At 49.5% G+C, this 10,623-nt stretch overlaps 2 long non-coding RNA genes across 6 annotated transcripts in view; both read left to right on the top strand.

Annotated features, from left to right (window-relative positions):
* The window catches only part of LOC138846446 (uncharacterized), a 66,702-nt gene that overhangs the window by 44,490 nt on the left and 11,589 nt on the right, over nt 1–10,623 (top strand). The window lies entirely within an intron of this gene.
* The window catches only part of LOC149120791 (uncharacterized), an 18,082-nt gene extending 7,459 nt beyond the window's left edge, over nt 1–10,623 (top strand). For 2 of the 3 annotated variants that reach the window (XR_016224534.1, XR_016224535.1), the window contains exon 2: nt 4,446–10,623. This is a non-coding gene — a long non-coding RNA (uncharacterized LOC149120791). The remainder of the gene's footprint in view (nt 1–4,445) is intronic. The other variant, XR_016224533.1, reaches the window with a different exon arrangement.

Genomic DNA, 10,623 nt, shown 5'->3' with positions numbered 1-10,623 from the left:
GTAAACACATGGCGTGTGTTAACTCTCCCTGAGTGAGGAATGGAAAACATGTAAGGGTGGGAGGTGTGGGAAGGTTGGAGCACATGTGGACGCCATTTCAGGAGTGGAGAGGGTGGAGGGTAAACATGCAGAAATAGCTGAGGAAGGTAAGCCTGGGCGTGGAAGGACTGCTGGGGGCTGGGGAGGAGAGACCCCCCCGCCCCGGCCCCAGTCTTGGGTTTCCTCCTCTGTACTGTGACAGATTTGCTTTAGAAATCCAAAGCTCACCCCACCCCCAATCTGAATTACTAAATTCCTAAGATTTCATGACATTGAGTCTCCATGTTCTAAGAGTATCAGAGTGCAAGAGCCCTTCTGTTTAAGAATGTCAAGGGTTTCCATTCCAAAGTCCTGTGGTTTCAGAGTGTGAGTTTCAGTATTTGAAGGGTGTGTGTTTGGAAGATTTGAATAGGCTGGGATTCCAACATTCTAGTTTGACAGCTTTGTTTTTCCAAGGGACTACATGTTTCTTTTTTTTTTTTTTTTTTTTTTGACAGGCAGAGTGGACAGTGAGAGAGAGAGACAGAGAGAGAAAGGTCTTCCTTTGCCGTTGGTTCACCCTCCAATGGCCGCCGCTGCAGCCGGCGCACCGCGCTGATCCGATGGCAGGTGCCAGGATCCAGGTGCTTTTCCTGGTCTCCCATGGGGTGCAGGGCCCAAGCACCTGGGCCATCCTCCACTGCACTCCCTGGCCACAGCAGAGAGCTGGCCTGGAAGAGGGGCAACCGGGACAGAATCCGGCGCCCCGACCGGGACTAGAACCCGGTGTGCCGGCGCCGCAAGGTGGAGGATTAGCCTATTGAGCCACGGCGCCGGCTAGGACTACATGTTTCAAGCTGTAGGATTAGTTGCTTCCAAACCCACGATGAGTTAGATTCACCGTCAACAAGAGACTGGAGGGTGGCGTCAGTGCAGAGCTGCGGCAGGTGTCCCAGGAGTGGCACTGGTATGGGACCTGGGGTCAGCTTGGGCCTCCTGTTGGTTAGTTTCTGGGAAGCGAGGACGAGCAGGAAAGACAAGCAGAGTGCCAGGAAGGTGGAGAAGGCCCCTTTCAGCTCCGTGGTGCCTGAGGGTTTGCATCCAGGGTGCCTGATCTGTCTAAATTGGTTATGGGAAATCAAAGATGCAGAAATGACCACAAGGTATGGATGCCGTTAGGGAAAATGTTGCTTTTAGCAGGTGTGTCCCTGTAATCTCCTACTTGAGTAATAGAGGACTGAATCTATTCTCCTCTGCTCAGATTTCTGGTCATTGGCTCTGTTCATCTAGGTGTAAAGATAGGTTAGTGATTTGAAACAATTCTTTTTTTAAAGCAATTCTTTTTAAAAAAAATATTTTATACATTTATTTGCGGAATGGAGTTACAGATCATGAGAGGTAGAGACAGAGAGAGAGGTCTTCCACCTGCTGGTTCACTCCCCAAATGGCCGCAACAGCCAGAGCTGAGCCAATCTGAAGCCAGGAGCCAGGAGCTTCTTCCGGGTCTCCCACGCAGGTGCAGGGGCCCAAGGACTTGGGCCATCTTCTACTGCTTTCCCAGGCCACAGCAGAGAGCTGGATCGGAAGCAGAGCGAACGGGACTAGAACCGGTGCCCACATGGGATGCCAGTGCTGCAGGTGAAGGATTAACCTACTGGGCCACAGTTCTGGCCTCGAAACATTTATTTTTTATTTTTATTTTTTGACAGGCAGAGTGGATAGTGAGAGAGAGAGAGACAGAGAGAAAGGTCTTCCTTTTGCCGTTGGTTCACCCTCCAATGGCTGCCACGGCTGGCGCGCTGCGGCCGGCGCATCGCGCTGATCCGAAGCCAGGAGCCAGGTACTTATCCTAGTCTCCCATGAGGGTGCAGGGCCCAAGCACTTGGGCCATCCTCCACTGCACTCCCGGGCCACAGCAGAGAGCTGGCCTGGAAGAGGGGCAACCGGGACAGAATCCGGCGCCCTGACCGGGACTAGAACCCGGTGTGCCGGCGCCGCTAGGTGGAGGATTAGCCTGTTGAGCCGCGGCGCCAGCCGAAACATTTATTTCTAATAAAGGCTTTCAACGTCCCTCTGAGCACTGCTGTTGCTGCATCCCACACATCTTGAAGTGTTGCATTTGGTTCAAAGTGTTGGGGAGAATCTCTCTCGAGATTTCTCACTTTTCTCCTTGACACGACAGAGAAGAGGGGATGGCGGCGGCGGCGGCGGCCCTCAGCACCTGGTGTCACTCCTGCTGTGCAGAACGTGGCTCTCTGTGCTGATGTCAGTGGGAGGTCAGCCCCTGCCACCTGAGAAGGGCCCCAGGTCTCCATGGAAGTGCGGTCTACTTCCCGGCCTTCATCGCAAAGCCCCGCATCCAGGCCCTCCTTGCTTCTTTATTGAATAAACAGGCTCTGGTGTCAACAGTACCATGTTCAGGCCCGGGGGGGCGGGGGGAGAGGAGATTTCTCACTTGACCATTTCTTATCCATTGTGTGTTGTTGCAGCTATAATAATTTGACACTTACAGGAAGTAATTGACATCAGGCTTAAATCTGTTGTTATCGAGGGTACAGTTTTTATGGTTTCAATGTGTTTCTAAGCTTGTTGAGGGGGATAATTTGAAGTCTGGAGTGAGTTCTATTGTATTAGGGTTCTATAGAGAGATGGAATGAAGAGACTATGCGTACGGGTAGGGGAAGGGAGACTCACTAGGGGAATTGGCTCACATCATTATGGCAGCAGCAGTGTCCCAGGACCAGTTGTCTGCAGCGTGGTGGCCCTGGGGTACCAGCAGCATGGCCCTGTCCTGGTCTGAAGGCTGCAGACCAAGGGAAGCCAAGAGTGAGCTTCCTAAGGTGTGTGTTGAGTCCCCAGAGGGTTGGGTTTGTGACAGCTACCCCCACATTTCTGGTGGTGTGGGATGTGCAGGAGACTGCCGGATGAGACAGGGTGATGTCGGGGCTTGTGGCAGCTTAGCTGTGGCTCTGGAGCAGTGATGTGGGTGGGAGCTCCCCCAGCCCCTGCAGTTGGTACGGGCACTTATAGCCCTGGAAGTCCGAGCTGCATCGCCTTGGCACGTGAAGGTGACTTACCCAGTTGTACAGGGTGAACACGGTGTGTGCTGGGGAGTGGCCCTGGCGGGTGTGGGCCTGGAGGTGTTCCAGGTCCTGCAGGGCAGGTAGGACCCAGGACTCTGAGGAATGTGTACGGACAGCTGCAGGGCAGGAAGGGACCTTGTCTGGGTCCCAAAGCTGGTTTTTCTGCAGCTTAAGCTCTGGCAACCGTGGACCTGCAACCGTGGATACAGAGAGCGCCTCCCACTGGTCTCACCAGGCAAAGCAGGTCTTCCTGGGGCTTCCAGAGCTGACCACTGCAGCCCCCGCGCTGCAGTGAAAGGATGGGGCTGCCGGGTAAAGCCACCGCCTGCAGTGCCAGCATCCCGTATGGGCGCCAGTTCTAGTCCCGGCTGCTCCACTTCCCATCCAGCTCTCTGCTATGGCCTGGGAAAGCAGTAGAAGATGGCCCAAGTCCTGGGCCCCTGCACCTGCGTGGGAGACTCAGAAGAAGCTCCTGGCTCCTGGCTTCGGATCAGCTCAGCTTTGGCTGTTGCGGCCATTTGGGGAGTGAACCAGTGGATGGAAGGCCTCTCTGTCTCTTTCTGTAACTCTACAAATAAATAAATAAACCTTTTTTTTTTTTTTTGACAGGCAGAGTGGACAGTGAGAGAGAGACAGAGAGAAAGGTCTTCCTTTTGCCGTTGGTTCACCCTCCAATGGCTGCCGCGGCCAGTGTGCTGCGGCCGGCGCACCGCGCCTATACAAAGGCAGGAGCCAGGTGCTTCTCCTGGTCTCCCATGGGGTGCAGGGCCCAAGTACTTGGGCCATCCTCCACTGCACTCCCGGGCCACAGCAGAGAGCTGGCCTGGAAGAGGGGCAACGGGGACAGAATCCGGCGCCCTGACCGGGACTAGAACCCAGTGTGCCGGCGCCGCAAGGCGGAGGATTAGCCTAGTGAGCCATGGCGCCGGCCTCCTTTTTTTTTTTTTTTTAAAGAAAGACTGTTGGGGAAAACACATGGAACTCCTAACTCCTGTGATACTAGGAAAACATTCCTTCCCCAAGCCTTCGCAACTTACTTGCAAAACCACAGACTTAACTAGAACTCCAAAGTCCATTCCTCTCTCTCCTAATCACAGAATTCTTGTGATACAACAATTTCCTGACATTGAACCTCAAAGTTCCAAGACTACCAATACTCAGATCCTGTGTGTTTGAGTTCAGGCGTTTAGATTCCAAAGTGCCGAGGTTTTCAACGCGTAGGTTCCAGTGTTGCAGGGGTGTGCGTAGGTTCCAGTGTTGCAGGGGTGTGCATTTTGAAGATGTGACTGCTCCTGTATGGGAAGATTCTACAGCTGGGTAAGTCTGTCATTCCGGGGTCTGCAGGTCAGCAGTCACCGAGGTCTCCACGTCGCTGAGCCCGGGATTAGCCGCTTCCAACCCGCAGCGCAGGTAGCCACGTAAATGCAAAGAAACAGCCCTGAGAGGGCGATCTCTTCCCCCACGCTCTCCTATCAGGTCTCTGCACCTGCTCTGCCAGGGTGTTTAACAGACTGGTGACCTGGACGCAGAATCTCCGTCTGGAACCATGCAGCTGGAAACGGCCTGCACCCTCCGCTGATGCTCTGCTTGTCACTCCGTTGCCTGGAAACGAACAGATGAGGAGGAGAAGCTGCTTCTTTGCATTTATGTTTATGTTTATTTAAACTTCCGCCTGTTTAAGGGCTGATTGAGATCAGCCAAAAGACTACTCTTGGGCCATTTCTCTCTGTTCGTATTTGTATTACCCAAGTTGTTAGCCCCCATGTGAAATGCAACATTCCTGTTTTGAGACTTTTTTCTTTCTTTTTTAAACCAGTTCTGTGGCTAGTAACTGAGTTTCCCAGATTAGTCCATATTTTCTGTTTGTTTTTTTTTTTTTTAATTTTGTGTGGTACATTTTATTGTGGATAATTTTTATTTATTTATTTGAAGGCAGAGTTACAGAGGGCCAGAGGCAGAAAGAGAGAGAGAGAGAAAGAGAGAGAGAGAGAGAGAGGTCTTCCATCTGCTGGTTCACTCCCCAGATGGCGGAAAAAGCCAGAGCTGAGCAGATCTGAAGCCAGGAGCCTCCTCTGGGTCTCCCACATGGGTACAGGGGCCCAAGGACGTGGGCCATGTTGTACTGCTTTCCCAGACCATAGCAGAGAGCTGGATCGGTAGTGGAGCAGCCAGGACTCGAACTGGCGCCCATATGGATGCGGGCACTGCAGGCAGTGGCTTCACCCGCTGTGCCACCTTGCGGCCCCTGAGGCTTTTTTCTATATTTGCTCTCAGTGTCAGAGTTCTCTCTGTGACTACTGTCGCCTCATTCCACAAGTTAGAACAGCTAGATTTTCACTCAGTTCAAGGTACAGTGGTGCTTCAACTGTTAGGAATAAGGGAATTAAAAGGTTATTTGGGTGCACAAATTTTGAAATCCATACACTTTGTCAAAATACACTTTTCTCTGAACTTTTTGCAGATCACCTATTTTGAAAACTTAAGATGCTTTTCTTTGATCATATCTTATTCATATTTTATGATTTAATCTTTAAATATCTGAGGGTTTCCTGTGTATCTTTCTGATACTGCTTTCTAGCATAGTTCTGCTTTTCTATGAAAGTATGCTTTATATTATTTGAATTATTTTAAATTTGTTGGGGCTATTCTAAAGTCCAGAATATTGCCCACCTTGAGACATATTCCACATGAATTGGAGAAAAATGTTTTATCTGCCGTGGTTTGATGAAATATCCAATGAATATCAACAGACCAGGTGACTTGCGGTGCTACGTAGTTCAACGACAGCCTCACTGATTTTCCATCTGCTGAGTCTGTTTTTTTTTTTTTTTTTTTGACAGGCAGAGTGGACAGTGAGAGAGAGAGACAGAGAGAGAAAGGTCTTCCTTTTGCCGTTGGTTCACCCTCCAATGGCCGCCGCTGCAGCCGGCGCACCGTGCTGATCCGATGGCAGGAGCCAGGATCCAGGTGCTTTTCCTGGTCTCCCATGGGGTGCAGGGCCCAAGCACCTGGGCCATCCTCCACTGCACTCCCTGGCCACAGCAGAGAGCTGGCCTGGAAGAGGGGCAACCGGGACAGAATCCGGCACCCCGACCGGGACTAGAACCCGGTGTGCCGGCGCCGCAAGGTGGAGGATTAGCCTATTGAGCTACGGCGCCGGCCTGCTGAGTCTGTTAGAAACTGAAAGGCAGTAGTTGGAACACCCACGCGTAATCGTGTATTTTTAAGATTTCTCACTGCAGTTTTGTCACTTTTCCCCTTGCACATTAGGATTTTCTCCTGGCAGGTGCATGCACATTAAGGGTTGTCATATTGTCTTGAATCATTCACTCCTACGTCATTAAATAACTCCCCTGTGCATCTCTGATATTCATACTTGCTGTGAAATCTCTATTTGAAAATCATACAGGTTCTCCAACTGTGTTTTAATTTGTGTTAACATGGTCTATCTTTCTCCACGCCTTTACTGATGATCTGCATTTTTATACTTGAAGGGTGTATCTTATGGTCAACACTAAATAGATTTTTTAATTCACTTTGACTTTTACTTGATATGTTTATAGCATTAACATTAAAGTATTGTTGATGCAGTTGTGTTAATACCTGTGATATTAGTAACTGTTTTCTACTGATTTTTTTTTCTCTTATACCCTTACTTTTTTTCTCTCTGGTCTTGAATGAGCATTTTTATCTGATTTCACTGTCTCCCTCTCTTTTTTTCTTTTTTAATATTTATTTATTTGAAAGGCAGAGTCGCAGAGAGACAGAGGCAGAGAGAGAGAGACAGAGGTCTTCATCTGCTGGTTCACTCCCCAGCTGGCCGCAGTGGCTGGAGCTGTGTAGATCCGAAGCCAGGATCCAGGAGCTTCTTCCTGGTCTCCCACATGGGAGCAGGGTCCCAAGGACCTGGGCCATCTTCTACTGCTTTCCCAGACCATAGCAGAGACCTGGATTGGAAGTGCAGCAGCCAGGACTCAAACCAGTGCCCACATGGGATGCTGGTACCATAGGTGGCAGCTTTAGCCACTCCACCACAGCTCCGGCCCCCTGTCACATATGTTTTTAGAAAACTGCTGCTCTGGCCAGCGCCATGGCTCACTTGGCTAATCCTCCACCTGTAGTGCTGGCACCCTGGGTTCTAATCCCAGTTGGGGTGCCGGGTACTAGTCCTGGTTGTTCCTCTTCCAGTCCAGCTCTCTGCTGTGGCCCAGGGGGGCAGTGGAGGATGGCCCAGGTGCTTGGGCCCTGCACCCGCATGGGAGACCAGGAGGAATACCCTGCTCCTGGCTTTGGATCAGCGCAGCGCTGGCCGTAGTGGCCACTGGGGAAGTGAACCAATGGAAGGAAGACCTTTCTCTCTGTCTCTCTCACTGTCTATAACTCTCTCTCTGTCTCTCTCACTGTCTAACTCTGCCTGGCAATAAAATAAAATAAATAAAAATAAAAAAAGAAAACTGCTGTTCTTTCATAAAGCAAAGGTATTGAGACATTTTACAATCCCGTCAGCAATATATGAGACTTCTAATCCTTTACTGTCTTTGCCTATGGTTGCAATTTTTAATTGTTTTTATCTTGGCCTTTTGACAATGTTCAGAGTTGTTTTCTTAAGGGTTAAACTTGTGTTTCTCTAAGAAATAATAATATGAAACATGTTTTCTTGTGCTATCTGCCACCTGTTTGTGTTCTTGGGTGAAGGATGTCCAAATCATTGACCAATTTTAAAAGCTGGACCGTTCCTCACTCTCTCTATTTCATGAATGATAACATTTGTGTGGGGCATTTGACCCGGTCATCCGTCCTTGGGTTCCGTCCAGTTCCTTAATCTTCTCAGAGATCTTGGCTGGTGGTAGAGAAGACCACAGCATTACGTGTGATCCATGGTGCAAGTAATTGAACAATTCTTGGCAAGGCGCCATTGACAACAAATATGTGGTTATTTATATTAGCAAAGGCCAGGCAATGGAGGTGAGCCTGGAGGAGCTGAGTGGGCATGAGCTCCTCTCTTCCCCTGTATCTACCAGGAGAAAGTTAATGGCATAACTTGTGTTTGACAGGAGAGGGGACAAAATTGGGGAATTATCTCAAGAATACTGATGAGCTCTTCTTCTCTGGGTCTACCCAACAGGCCTTGGTGACACATATTGGAACTGGATTTTAGTCATCTCGGACACTAAGTAGACAGTTAAATCAAATGGGCTTCCAGTGTTGGGACTCCAAGGCTGTCCCTAGATCGGAAGATTCTAAAGGGTGGGAGTCAAAGCAGTGGGATTCTAAGATTTCTAGAGTTCGTCTTCCATCCCGAGAGGAGTGGAGGCATCGGGGAGTATTTGGGCTCATCCATCTTCCACCTCAGGACACAGCAGCAGTGGGTGGGGCTCAGGCCAGCAGAGGAGCTTCAGAGTGGAGAACTTGAAGTTCTTGAGGTCGAATTCTGGGCAGATTACTTTTATCCTGAAAGCGAGGGGGGATGGTAAACATGTTTGGTTTGTCTTATTTCCTCCTCTTGGTCAAGGAAGAATTTTGGGGAGGAGCTGCTGCTGGGTCAATCAAGCTGGCGTCTGGTTAAGAATACAGCAGGCTGGCGCCGCGGCTCAACATGCTAATCCTCCGCCTTGCAGTGCTGGCACACTGGGTTCTAGTCCCGGTCAGGGCGCCAGATTCTGTCCCGGTTGCCCCTCTTCCAGGCCAGCTCTCTGCTGTGGCCCGGGAGTGCAGTGGAGGATGACCCAAGTGCTTGGGCCCTGCACCCCATGGGGAGACCAGGAGAAGCACCTGGCTCCTGCCTTCGGATCAGCGCGGTGCCATGGGAGACCAGGAGAAGCACCTGGCTCCTGCCTTCGGATCAGCGCGGTGCGCCTGCTGCAGCGCGCCAGCCGCGCCGGCCGTTGGAGGGTGAACCAACGGCAAAGGAAGACCTTTTTCTCTGTCTCTCTCTCACTATCCACTCTGCCTGTCAAAAAAAAAAAAAAAAAAAAAAAAAAAAAAAGAATACAGCAGACAGGCAGGGCAACAGGCAGGGCAAAGGCCCTGAGGCAGGGGTGTGCCTGGTTCATAAGCCGGACGGTAGAAGAAGGTCTTAGAAATTTGAAAATTTGAGGACATAGGGGTATATATAGTCCTAAACTTTGAGGTGCTGAGTTTCTGCCATATAAAAACATTAAATTTCTAAAATTCTGATGTCCTCATATTCTCTGTTGTATTAAGCTTTGAAATTTCTTTTTTTTTAAGATTTATTTTATTTATTTGAAAGAGTTACAGAGAGAGGTAGAGACAGAGAGAGAGGTCTTCCATCCGCTGATTCACTCCCCAGTTGGCTGCAATGACTGGAGCTGTGCTGATCTGAAGCCAGGAGGCCAGGAGCCTCCTCCGGGCCCCCCACATAGATGCAGGGGCCCAAGGACTTGGGCCATCTTCTACTGCTTTCCCAGAACACAGCAGAGAACTGTATCGGAAGAGGAGCAGCCGAGACTAGAACCAGCGCCCATAGAGCCGGCCCCAAGCTTTGAGATTTCTAAATCACTTAGATTGAACTCTTTAACTATTTCAACTTATCTAACACTAAAATCATCAGTCCATTATCCTTTGATTTTTAAATGTTGGACCTATATGTTTAGGTTGCTGTAAGATTTTAAATCTCCATGATTCTACACTTTTAAGATTTAGTTTTATTCAAAGATACTCAAGGAGTTCAAACTTTAAAATTTCCATATTTTACCTCTAGTTCAAGCTAAACTAGGTAAAACTATATTTGTTGTTTTCTACCTGAAATATTTACAAATGATTTTAGAATGCTTGAAGTGTTCTTAAAGAACAGAGGAAGGGCTGGGCTGTAGTGTAGCACACCGATGCCTTCAAAGCCAGAATCCCATATGAGGGCCAGTTTGGGTCCCGGCTGCTCCACTTCCAACCCAGTTCCCTGCTAATGTGCCTGGGAAAGCAACAGATGATGGCCCAAGTGCTTGGACACCTGAGTGAACCAGTGCATAGCAGATCTCTCTCTTTCTGCCTTTCAAATAAATAAATAAATCCTTAAGAAATAATTTTCATGGCAGGCAAATATTAAAAGAATCAATCACTACCACACTGGACCTACAAGAAATGTTTGGGAGCAACCTGCACAGAAGTAAATTGATGAGCTCACTCCATCAGGACTCAAGCAGAGTACAAACCCGACAGAGCAGATACACAAAGGAGGATGAGAGGTGGCTGGCACTGTGGCACAGCGGGTTAATGCCCCGGCCTGAAGCATCCCATATGGGTGCCGGTTCGAGTCCCAGCTGCTCCTCTTCTGATCCAGCTCTCTGCTATGGCCTGGGAAAGCAGTAGAAGACGGCCCAAGTCCTTGGGCCCCTGCACCTGGCTTTGGATTGGCACAGCTCTGGCCATTGTGGCCAGTTGGGGAGTGAACCACCAGATGGAAGACCCCTCTCTCTCTCTCTCTCTCTCTCTCTCTCTCTGTAACTCTGACTTTCAAATAAATAAATAAATAAATCTTAAAAAAAAAAGAGGATGAGAGGAAAAA

The sequence above is a fragment of the Oryctolagus cuniculus genome, chromosome 18 (genome assembly GCF_051225735.1).
Source record: "Oryctolagus cuniculus isolate XC-2025 breed Fujian yellow rabbit chromosome 18, ASM5122573v1, whole genome shotgun sequence".
NCBI lineage: Eukaryota > Metazoa > Chordata > Mammalia > Lagomorpha > Leporidae > Oryctolagus > Oryctolagus cuniculus.
Note: the sequence above shows the minus strand (reverse complement) of the source record. Positions and strands in the feature narration are given on the sequence as shown.